Raw genomic sequence first — 11,297 nt, 5'->3', positions numbered from 1 at the left:
TCAATTAGAATAGCAGCAGATTTATCTACAAAAACCCTGCAGGCTAGGGGAACTTGGAGCCCTATCTTCAAAGTCCTAAAAGATAAACAATTTCAACCAAGAATAGCCTACCCAGTGAGATTAAGCTTCATCAACGAGGGAGAATTAAAATCTTTCCCAGATATCCAATCCCTAAGAACTTACGCTGCCACCAAACACCTCTACATGAAATACTTAAGAAAGTACTAAACACAGAAGAAAAGGGGAAAAAAAGAACAACGTTCATCACAAGAGTACAGGAAAAAGAATAAAATACACAGGAACCAATCCCCAAAACTAAAGAAAGACAATAAACCAAGTGGAAGAACAACTCTATAAGAACTCTGTGATAGGGACAAACTTTCAAATGTCAATAATTAGCCTGAACGTGAATGGACTAAATGCACTACTGAAAAGACATAGAATAGCAAAGTGGATAAAATATCACCAGGCAACAATATACTGCCTTCAAGAGACTCATCTCTCTAGTAAGGAAATGCATAGACTCAAAGTAAGAGGATGGGAAACAAATTTTCAGGCGAATGGAACACAAAAGAAAGGAGGAGTCACGATCCTAATTTCAGACAAAATACTATTTAAGCTATCAAAAATTTAAAAAGATACAGAGGGCCACTACATAATGATAAAAGTTTCACTCCATAAACAAGAAATATCTATCCTAAACATATATGCAGCTAACATACGTGCACCAACTTTTATAAAGCAACTCCTAGGAAAACTAAGGAAAGATATTGACTCTAACACCATCATAACTGGGTACATTAATACTCCACTCACAACCCTAGACAGATCTTCAGGACAAAAAATCAGCAATGAGATCCGGAAACTCAATGTGACTCTTGACCAAATGGATTTAATTGATACCTACAGAACACTCCATCCAAAGACCACAGAATACACATTATACTCATCACCACATGAAACGTATTCTAAGATCAACCACATAATTGGACATAAATCAAGCATAAGCAAATTTAAAAGGACCAAAATTCTACCATGCACCTTCTCGGACCACAGTGGAATAAAAATAAACATTAACACCACCAAGGTCCCCCTAAAACCCACAAAAACATGGACACTAAACAACATGATGCTAAACAACTCCTGGGTCAATGATGAAATCAAAACAGAGATCAAAAGATACCTGAAAACAAATGAAAATTAAGAAACATCTTACCAAAATCTCTGGGATGCCCTAAAAGCTGTAGTAAGAGGGGAATTTATATTCCTACAAACACAGATGAATAAAATGGAAGCAACACAAATTAACAGCTTAACAAACCAACTAAGGAAGCTGGAAAAGCAAGACCACAAAAACCCTAATTTCAGCAGAAGAATCCAGTTCACCAAAATAAAAGCCAAAGTCCAGGACATAGAAGAGAAAAAAATAATTTGAAAAAATGAAAAAAAAAAAAAAGCTACTTCTTCAAAAGGATAAACAAGATCCATGTTTCCCCTAGCTAGACTGACCAAGAAAAATCCCAAATATGCACAATCAGAAACACAAAAGATGAAGTCACATCTGACCCTGAAGATACACAACAGATCATTAGAGACTACGATGTACACTTGTATGGAAACACACTTGAAAATCTTAAGTAAATGGAGGACTTTCTGACATCACACAATCTGCCTAGGTTGAAACAAGAAGAAATAGAGACCCTAAATTGACCAATAACAATCAAGGAAATTGATTATGTAATAAGAAAACTACCTACAAAAAAAAGCCCTTGACCAGATGGCTTTCCAGCAGAATTCTACAAGACATTTAAAGAGGATCTGATTCCAATCCTACTGAAGGTATTTTGGGCGATTGAGAAAGATGGAACCCTCCCCAAATCATTTTATGAAGCTAACATCACATTGATACCCAAGCCAGGTAAAGATCCAACAAAGAAAGAGAACCACAGACCAATATCTTTGATGAACATAGATACTAAAATTCTCAACAAGATCCTAGCAAACCAGATTCAACAATACATGTCAAAAATCATTCCCATGACCAAGTAGCCTTCATCTCTGGGATGGAAGGCTGGTTCAACATTCATAAAACAATAAATGTAATTAAATACATCAACAGATGTCAAAACAAAAACCACATGATTATATCATTAGATGCAGAAAAAGCTTTTCATAAAATCCAGCACTTCTCCCAGTTCCTTTCTTACCAGTTTATGTCTTGCCATGGACTTTTGTGCTTCCTTGAAGACTTTTACTCTTGTTGTTAAACAAAGTACTCACTGATCATCTAAATTTCCTTTTGATCTTGGAAACGTTTGCCTTCCCCCTGGTTTTTTATTCTTGTACTCACCAAACAATTTTAGCAATAGTGTGTTTTCAATCATAATGTTACACACAACAAAGACGAGAAATGGCTTCTTTCATCAGTTAAGCTCTTCATTTAACAGGAAAGATCCCTTTTTATGTGTTGAGTCCTAGTACTTCAGTGACTTTATTGCAAACTCTTATTGTAACTGCTAGATAGAATTCCAGAAGACTTCGGTGTGCATGACATGTGGAACTGCCTGACCGGTTTGAAACTCCATCAGGGGGTCAACAGGAAATACAGAGCCGAGTCTCAGAGCACTGTTGAACACATTGCCCCCAGAACATTCTGGCTGAGCCAGGAGGTTTATGCACAGGAAGGCAGTGACTCTGCAGGACTGTGTCTTGACTGCTGGCACAAAGATAGAGTCGCCTGGTTCCAGAGATTTGATGTGAAGCTTTAAATGAGCTTTATCTGGAGATTCGGGTGAGAAGCGATTTGGAACTGATTCATTTACAATCAGTTCCTTATTATTGTAGCTAAACATTAACTTCAGAAATTGCTTGGAGTTCTGCTTATACCAGTACATGGTATCATGGCCCAGTCTCTGTTCACACTTAAGTGACTCTTTATTTCCCATCAGTGTGACGAGGTATTTTGGAGTCTGAGAAACAGCTGTGTCTGCAGGGCCTGTGAAGGAAAGAAGCAGAACTCAGGCAAGTCCCTGGAGGAAGCCTGTTGTGGTAGGTAGGGTGGAAGGACTCAGAGACCCAAATAGGGTCATGTCACCTGTGCTCAGGACTCACCTGCTTGTAGGAGGCAGAGGGCCACAAAGCAGAGGATCCTGGAGCCCATGGCAGAATGAGGCAGATCAGGCAAAACCCAGCTCAGGATCCTGGTCTGCCACGCAAAAAGTAAGGACTGCCACTGGGTGGTGCTGCACCTGTGAGGTCACAGCCTATAATCATTCCCCCATTCTCAGGATCTCCTCTAACATGGTCTCCTCCTTTTTCATGTCCTGTACTTGATCCTATAAAGGCATATTTGGAATTTCTGGGGATGGTTTGAGAGAATGGCCATGCTGCCTCCAGGAAGTGTCCCTGGAAGTCATTCTTGTGCCAGCAGCAGCCTACCTCGTGTTTCCTACCTGGGATCTGACCACCTCCCTCCCGCCCTCCCTCTTTGGGGCCCTTCTCTCAAAGTCAGGCTAGTTTCCCTTCTCTGAATCTTTTGCTTCCCTCTCACAATAATGCAGACATTATTTTGATTTGTAGAATCTTTGCTCCTTTGGATGTTTGATTAATGCTCAGAGACACCCCACCCCCAATATCTTCAATATTTCAGAAGATATTGACTTGAGGTCTCACCCGAGAACCAGCCTCAGCCACTTAGAAATGCATGGATATGATGTTAGTTAGGAGCAAACTCTGCTGGTGACCATGAGGAGTATAAACTGCAGCCCACTCCCTGTGATGCTCTTCTCTGTCCAAGGGGCAGAGCTGGGAGAAAACAGGAGACTGCTAGGGAGCAAGATGTTACCAGGTGTTGGGAGCCACTAGTAATGGAAGCAAACAAGACTGTGAAAGCCAGGGGAAATTTAAGTGGGATGAGTTTACTGTCCATGAGTTATCTACAGATCACAACCTCCTTTTTGGTACAAAGTCTACAACCCAATGCCTAGTCCAGGGTGTCTCATCCTCAGCAATATTGACACATTGCATCAGATGACTCTCTGTTGAGGGGGCCTTTCCTGTGCTCCTTGTTTAGCAGCTTCCCTAGCCTATATCCACCTAATGGAACCCCTGTGTGATGACCAAAATTGCCTCCAGACATTGTTGAATCGCCCCCAGTTGAGAACCTCTGTCCTCTTTATTCTTTTGGCTAATCCTACTCTCTCTGCCAACCTCCATGCCCCTCAACCTCAGAGGTTAGAGGCTACACCATCTCCTGCTGTGACTGGTGAGGCCCAGCCCACAGATCTAGTGTGTCTTCAGTCAGTGGCCCTAGGTCAGCAACCACCAGAAGGAGGACCAAGAACCACCACAGCCAGGAAGGGGCTGACTCTCACTCACAGAAAACACCCTTTGTAATGCTGGCAGCTGCTGCTGAAATCACTCCAAAGACAGACTCGGATGGTTCATTCATGTCTTATTGCACACAGAACTAGCACTAGGGATTCAACAGTAAACGAAAAATGACCACCATTTTTCTTGGAACATCAAGCATGCTTTATTTGTTTGTAGTCGTTGAATGACTGCTCAGTGCAAAGCAGGAGTGAGACAATATTGTCACTCTCATAATGTTTATATTCTAATAGGAGCGAAAAGGAATTTATACATTGCCTGTAGACTAAGGATATAAAATACATGTTACATGAGAGTTCAACAAGCTAACAAGTATTTATATTTAAACACTTTGTACAGTGTATCATTTAAACACTTTGTACAGCACATCATTTTCTTATCTTTAAAACCATGGGCAGCCTCAACCTGCTGGGCTCCAGCGATCCTTCCGCCTCAGCCTTCCATGTAGCCGGAATTACAGGCATGCGCTACCACACCCGGCTGGTTGTTTTATTTATTGTAGAGATGAGGTCTTGCTGCCCAGGCGGGTCTCGAACCCACGGGCTCAGGCAATCCACTCACCTCAGCCTCCCAAAGGCATGGGATTACAGGCTGAGCCACCGAGCCCGGCTCAAACAGTCTCATTTTTAACAAGTTCCTTATAGTTGTAGGAAAACATGAACTCCAGTGACTTCTTATCTTTCTGTTTATACCAATACATTGAGTTATGTTCCAGATATTGTTCACACTTCAGGGTCCTTTTACTTCCCACTGCTGTGACCCGGTGTTTTGGTGTCTGGATAATTCTGGTATCGACAGGGCCTGTGGAAGTTAGAAGTCAAATTTAGACTACCTAAGAGGGGGTCTTATGAGGCAGTTGCATGGAAGAAAGCTAGAAGTCCAAGGTAGTAAGACCAGTGCCCAGGACTTACCTGTTTCCAGGAGACAAAATGCCACACAGTAGAGGAGCCTGCAGCCCATGGCAGTGTCATATAGAATGCGGCCCGGGGTCTCCCTGCTCAGGTTCCTGGCTGTCTACTATATATCCTGGCCCTGAGCGAGGGTTTGCCTGGGAGGTCTCCTGTTGGCATCTACAGCTCACACTTCCCCTTTCTCGTTCATGCTTTGCCCGGGCACCACAAGAGGTGGGTTTGACTAGCTTGTCAGGGCTGACTGTGCCCAGGCAGGTTCCTCAGACAGTTGCCTTTTTCTTCATGGCTGCCTGCCCTCAATGAGTAACTGAGTAACTGGTCTTCTCCTCTTCCTATTTGTGGCACCCCAATTCCCTTCGCATACATATTTCTTCTTTTTGGGCAGATGCTTTGAGGCGACCCCTCAGGACAAGCCTACTCAGACTGCCATTCCCTTATCCTGATGAACTTGGAGGGTCCACCTTGCTCCACACATTGGAGCCCTTCCCTGAGGCTGGCCCTGCATCATTTTGTGACACAATAATTTAACCTTAACCAGGGAACAAGCACTTCTCAGGGGTCACTGAGGGGGACACAAGAGGAATATTCTGAAACCCCTAGGCCTGGGGAACATCTCACTTACTTGGGGTGTTAGAACAAATATAGATTGGACATAGACCCAGGAAACTACATGAGAATAACAAAAGGCCCTAAGGGAAAAAGCCAAAAGACTGCAGAGACAACACTAAGTAGGTTGGGGAAAGTCCATGTGGTGTGGACGTCAGTGTCTTCAAATTGTCCACACACTGACTTTCAACAAGAACAAAGGGCAGACCCTGATGCTAGAGCATTTTATTCCTTCCTCGGTCTGCTCCCTTTCTTACCCTCCCCCCATCTTTCATCCTCACCCCACCTGCCTCAGGAGTTTCAGCAAAGTCACAGCTCCTCCTAGAGGTCAAAGAAGCACATTACCCTCATCTCAGTCATCTGACCCCAGTCCTCCTAATACAGAATTGGGAACACAGATATATAAAGGCATTGAGCAGCAAAGTGTAAGGCGGGCCCACACCTAGGGCAAGGAGGCATTCACAGTTCCAAATAAAAGGTTTAACAACTATAACTATCACCTACTGGTGAACTCTCAGTGACTGCCACCTCAGTATGCACACTCACTTAGAATATCTTTAAATTTTTTTTCAATAAATATTGAAAACATTACTATATGTCAGGCACTGTTAAAGACCTAAGTATAGAGAAGTGACTAAAATCAACAGTAGTGGAACATACGGGCTATTTCAATTTCTTCAACAGTCATTTGTGAATGATATTCTGATTCTTGGAATACTTCTGGGTTTATAGGAGCAACAAGACATGTATACCAATAGTGTTTGGAGAGTTGCAACATGTGTACTTTGGGAAGGTTAAAATGTCATTGGCATTTGAGTGCCTGAATCATTTCATTTCTGACTATCTTATTTTCTCATCCATAAAATCTGGATGTGGGGAGTAGCTGAAATAATTATCTCCAATTGTTGCACAGTTCTAAAACAGTATAAGTCCATCAGGGTAGACTTCCACCAAGAAGCTCACTCACTGCTGTGCCAGGACTTGCATGGCCCTGGCTCCTCTTGAGATACTGTACAGGGTACAGGCACTTCAGTTATGTTTGCCCAAGAAATCACGGAAGAGATGAATGAAAAGGAAAATAGTGAGAGACAACTTGTACAGGACAGCTCGGACCATTTAAAAAATTGTGTTCCTATGTGATATTTTTGGCACTGAATATCTGTATTGGTGGATTTGTAGATATCAGGGCATGGTCTCAAGATGAGGATGGAAAATTACTGATAAAAATAAATTTGCTTAGCATGCGATGAGCTTTTGGTGCTATTTTTCAATGTGTATCAAGCATTGTACAAAGGAGATAAGGGAACAGAGGAATTGTTTTCCTTCTTAAACCCTCCTTTCTGTGAGGTTCCTCATCATTCTGTGAGCACATCCTTGCTTGATGGCACAAGAAGTTACCTTAAGCTTTTCCTGCCTCAGTCTTGGTATGTGCTATTTCTCCAGTGACCTGACTCCTTTTGATGGAGAATGGTATTTGGAAAACAGGACATGGGGCAACCCATTTTCGGATCCTCTCCTGATGCCAGGAGCTTTTCTATCTTATAATTAATTCTTACTTACTCATTAAAAAAAGAAAGAAAACAGGGCATGGTTTCTAGGTCTTCTGGGGTTCTTTTGGGGTAACACCACTCTTGGGCATCACCATGAACATACCTACGGAATATATATCCATGTATGTACATAAACGTATACACACTTACATATATCCTTAATTCCATATCTATACATCTTGAGAAGTGATGAGTTTACAGTATTACTTGGTGACAATCCTATATTAGAAGGTTCATTCTAGTGTTATACTTCCCACATTCGCAACTCCTTTATCCAATAGTGAGAAACATAGCTTCTCTTATACTCAATAGATTTATATATCTCATCAGATCCTTCTCATGCAACCATGCATGTTGTGGCTGCCACCCCTTCTTCCTTGCGACTTTGTTCCTTCCTCTATTTAAGTTGTGACTTCCTGTGCCAGAGATATCACCCAAGTTGAAACCCTCTTCACCTCAGTCCAGTTTCCAACACCCCACACAAGGCATGCCCAGCCTCACATAGTGCCCTTCTCAGACCACTAGGCCTTTCACAGTCTGCAGGATGCTGCTTTTCTCATGCAATTTGGACTCTAGGCCCCCATTCCTGTGGGGACATCCTCCTCTTTTGCACGGTTTCTATCACCTCCCACTTTTTACTGGGTCTCTCTTCTACTCAGATACAAAGGAATGCACCAGTTGATCCTCTGACAGCAAAAGTATTTGTGCCACGGTGTGTTCATTGCATAATTTAAGACACTTAATATGGGCAGTGTGTGACAGAGACTTCAGGACCTTAACTGGTCTTCCCAGCATACAAAGTGAGGGTTGGGGCTAATAAACATATCCTTGATTTGTCTGGGCTTCTCTGAGTCCTTTGCATGTCTCTGTCCTTTTTTACACTGTTCTCCAGAATGCAATGCCAACTTAGTGGTTCTAGAAGCCCTAAATGCTTTCTTTTCTTCCCTCCCATATGACCACCCACTATGTGAGTACTTGTCTCCCTTACTGGATTTGATCTTCACTTTCTTTTTCCATCTTCCTAGCACAGTCTCTTCCTCACCTGCCAGTCTTTGCAGAGCTCTTTAAAGTTGTGAGAGCAACTGTTCCTGGTAGCCCACCACGTACATCTTACCATTTCCTTCCTTGAAAGCGGATGCTGGGAGTCGCCTTGCAACACTCCAGATGTGCAAACATTCTAACCACCTCCATTCATCTAACTAGAACCACAGGCTTCAGAGCCACAGCCAGATGCTCTCTTTTCAGTACTTGACGGCCTTCCCTGAAATCCAAGTTTCTTGAGGACTGGTTCCGTGCTCTGTTCTGGTCTCCAAACACTCACTGACTACAAATCTATAGAACTTAGACTGCAATAGACTACCCTGGGTGAAAAAAACCAAAACAATACACATTTTTAAAACGGGGTATATGTCTTTGTTTTTACTGTATGTGAATATTCTAGAGGGTGAGAAACAGCCAATGTTGAGATGAAAGACTCTTTAAAAAATACCATATAATATCTGACTCATCATAAAATACTGAACTACAGACTGTTCTTACCAGCAGAGACTATGTAGAAAAGCAATTATCATTTGAGAATTGCTGCAGTTGGAGAAAGTTTTTTGAAAAGGAGTTGAAGGCCGGTAGTGGTGGCTCAAGCCTGTAATCCTAGCACTTTGGGAGGCTGAGGTGAGGGGATTGCCTGAGTCCATGGGTTTGAAAACAGCCTGGGCAACTTGTCAAGACCTCATCCCTACAATAAATCAAGAAATTAGCCAGGCTTGGTAGCACGTGCTTGTAGTTCTGTCTACTTGGAAGGCTGAGGCAGAAGGATGACCTGATTCCAGCAGGTCAATGCTGGGGAGTTTGTCGGTATGCCACTGCACTCCAACCTGGGTGACGAAGTGAGACTCCAACTCAAAAAAGAAAAAAAGAAAAGAAAAGGAGTTTAAGCCAGATTTTAGAGCAATCTAGTAAAGTTTAAAGTCTGGTAGTGTGATGCTTCCCACTTTGTTATTTTGACTGAGGATTGTTCTGGCTATTCTTGGTATTTTTGTTTCCATATGAATTCCTGTATTTTTTATCTAGAACAGAGAAGAATGTTGCTGGTAATTTGATGGATATTGCATTAAATCTGATTGCCTTAGGTAAGATGGACATCTTCACAATGTTGCTTCTTCTAATCCATGAGCATGGGATATTTTTCCACTTGTTTGTGTCATCTTTGATTTCTTTGAGGAGTGTTTGTTGCTTTCGTTGTAGAGTTCTTTCATGTCTCTGGTTAGGAAGATGGTAAAGTATTTCATTTTCTTTGTGGCTATTACAAATGGGATTGTGCTTTTTATTTGGGTTTCTTTTTGCTTATTATTGGTGTAAAGAAATGTGATTGTCTTTTGTACACTTGTTTTAACCCTGAGAATTTGCTAAAGTCCTTTATCAGTGCAAGGAGGTTTTTGACAGATTTTCTTGGGCTTTCAAGGTACACAATCATGTTGTCCGCATAGAGAGATAATTTGACTTCCACATGCAGAAGATTCAGACAAGACCCCTATCTATCCCCATACACAAAAATTAACTCTTAATGGATCAGAGACCTAAATGTAAAACCTCAAACCATAAGAACCTTAGAAAATGCTGGAAACACCCTTATGGAAGTTGGAACTGACATCCAATTCCTGAGTAAAAACCAAAATGCACAGGCCATAAGAGATAATATAGACAAGTGAGACCTCAATAAACTGACAAGCTTCTCCAAAGTCAAATAAACCATCAAGAGAGCAGGGAGGCAGCCCACAGACTGGGAAAAAGTATTTGCCAACTTCATGTCTGACAAAGACCTAACATCTAGGATCTACAAAGAACTCAAACGTGTTGAAAAGAAAAAAAAAAAAAAACACCACATTACAAAGTGGGCAAAATACAGGAACAGACACTTCTCAAAAGAAGACATATGAACGACCAACAGATACATGAAGAAATATTCACCCTTACTAGTCCTCAAGGAAATGCAAATTAAAACTACACTGAGATACCAGCTAACTCCAGTCAGAATAGCCATTATCAATAACTCAAAAATAACAGACACTGGAGAGGATGTTTTGAAAAGTGAATACGTCTAAACTATCAGTGGGAGTGTAAACTAGTGCAGCCTCTGTGGAAATCAGAGTGGCGATTCCTAAAAGTTCTGAAAATCAACCTTCCCTATGACCCCGCAATCCCCCTTCTGGTGATATACCCGGAAGAACTCTAATCACTCTATGAAAAAGACACCTGCACACGTATGTTTACCGCAGCATTGTTCATAAGAGCAAGAACCTGGAATCAACCATGCTGTCCAACATAAGAGGACTGGATTTAAAAAATGTGGTACATATACCAAATGGAATCCTAAACAGCCATAAAAAAGAACAAAATCATGAATTTCGCAGCAACTTGGATGAAACTAGAATCTATAATACTGAGTGACCCCTCATAGAAACAAAGATCTGAGTATCACATGTTCTCACTCATATAGTGGACCTTGAACATCCATCGTAATACTGTAAGAAAAGGACTGAGAGTGGTGGGAAACTATGGGGGGGAGGGGAAGTGAGGTAGGATTAATGGTAGTAATATTTGTCTGGGGATGGGGAAACACCCTTTATCAACAAGGGTGCCTGAAAGAAGTATATTTGTATACCTAACCCTTAACTGTATCCCACCATATCAAAACAAAAAATATTGATAAAAGATAAATAAATAAGTAAATAAATAGAACAAAATCATGAATTTCACTGCAACCTGGATGGAATTAGAGTTTATAATACTGAGTGGTCTCTCACAGAAACAAAAATCTGAGTATCACATGTTCTCACTCATAAGT

The 11,297-nt window shown here is 41.6% G+C and overlaps 1 pseudogene across 1 annotated transcript; it reads right to left on the bottom strand.

Annotated features, from left to right (window-relative positions):
* Positions 1-2,592: 2,592 nt before the first annotated feature.
* On the bottom strand, positions 2,593-3,202 carry LOC103270769 (annotated as a pseudogene). Its single transcript, XR_504993.1, has 2 exons — positions 3,112-3,202; positions 2,593-2,995 (listed from the first exon to the last, which is right to left on the bottom strand). The product of XR_504993.1 is annotated as a T-cell receptor beta chain V region A20.2.25-like (transcript).
* Between the last annotated feature and the right edge of the window lie 8,095 nt (positions 3,203-11,297).

The sequence above is a fragment of the Carlito syrichta genome, unplaced genomic scaffold, assembly GCF_000164805.1.
Source record: "Carlito syrichta isolate Samal-C Ts95f unplaced genomic scaffold, Tarsius_syrichta-2.0.1 Scaffold309932, whole genome shotgun sequence".
NCBI classification, from domain to species: domain Eukaryota; kingdom Metazoa; phylum Chordata; class Mammalia; order Primates; family Tarsiidae; genus Carlito; species Carlito syrichta.
The sequence above is the reverse complement of the archived record's forward strand: the minus strand, read 5'-3'. Positions and strand labels throughout refer to the sequence as shown.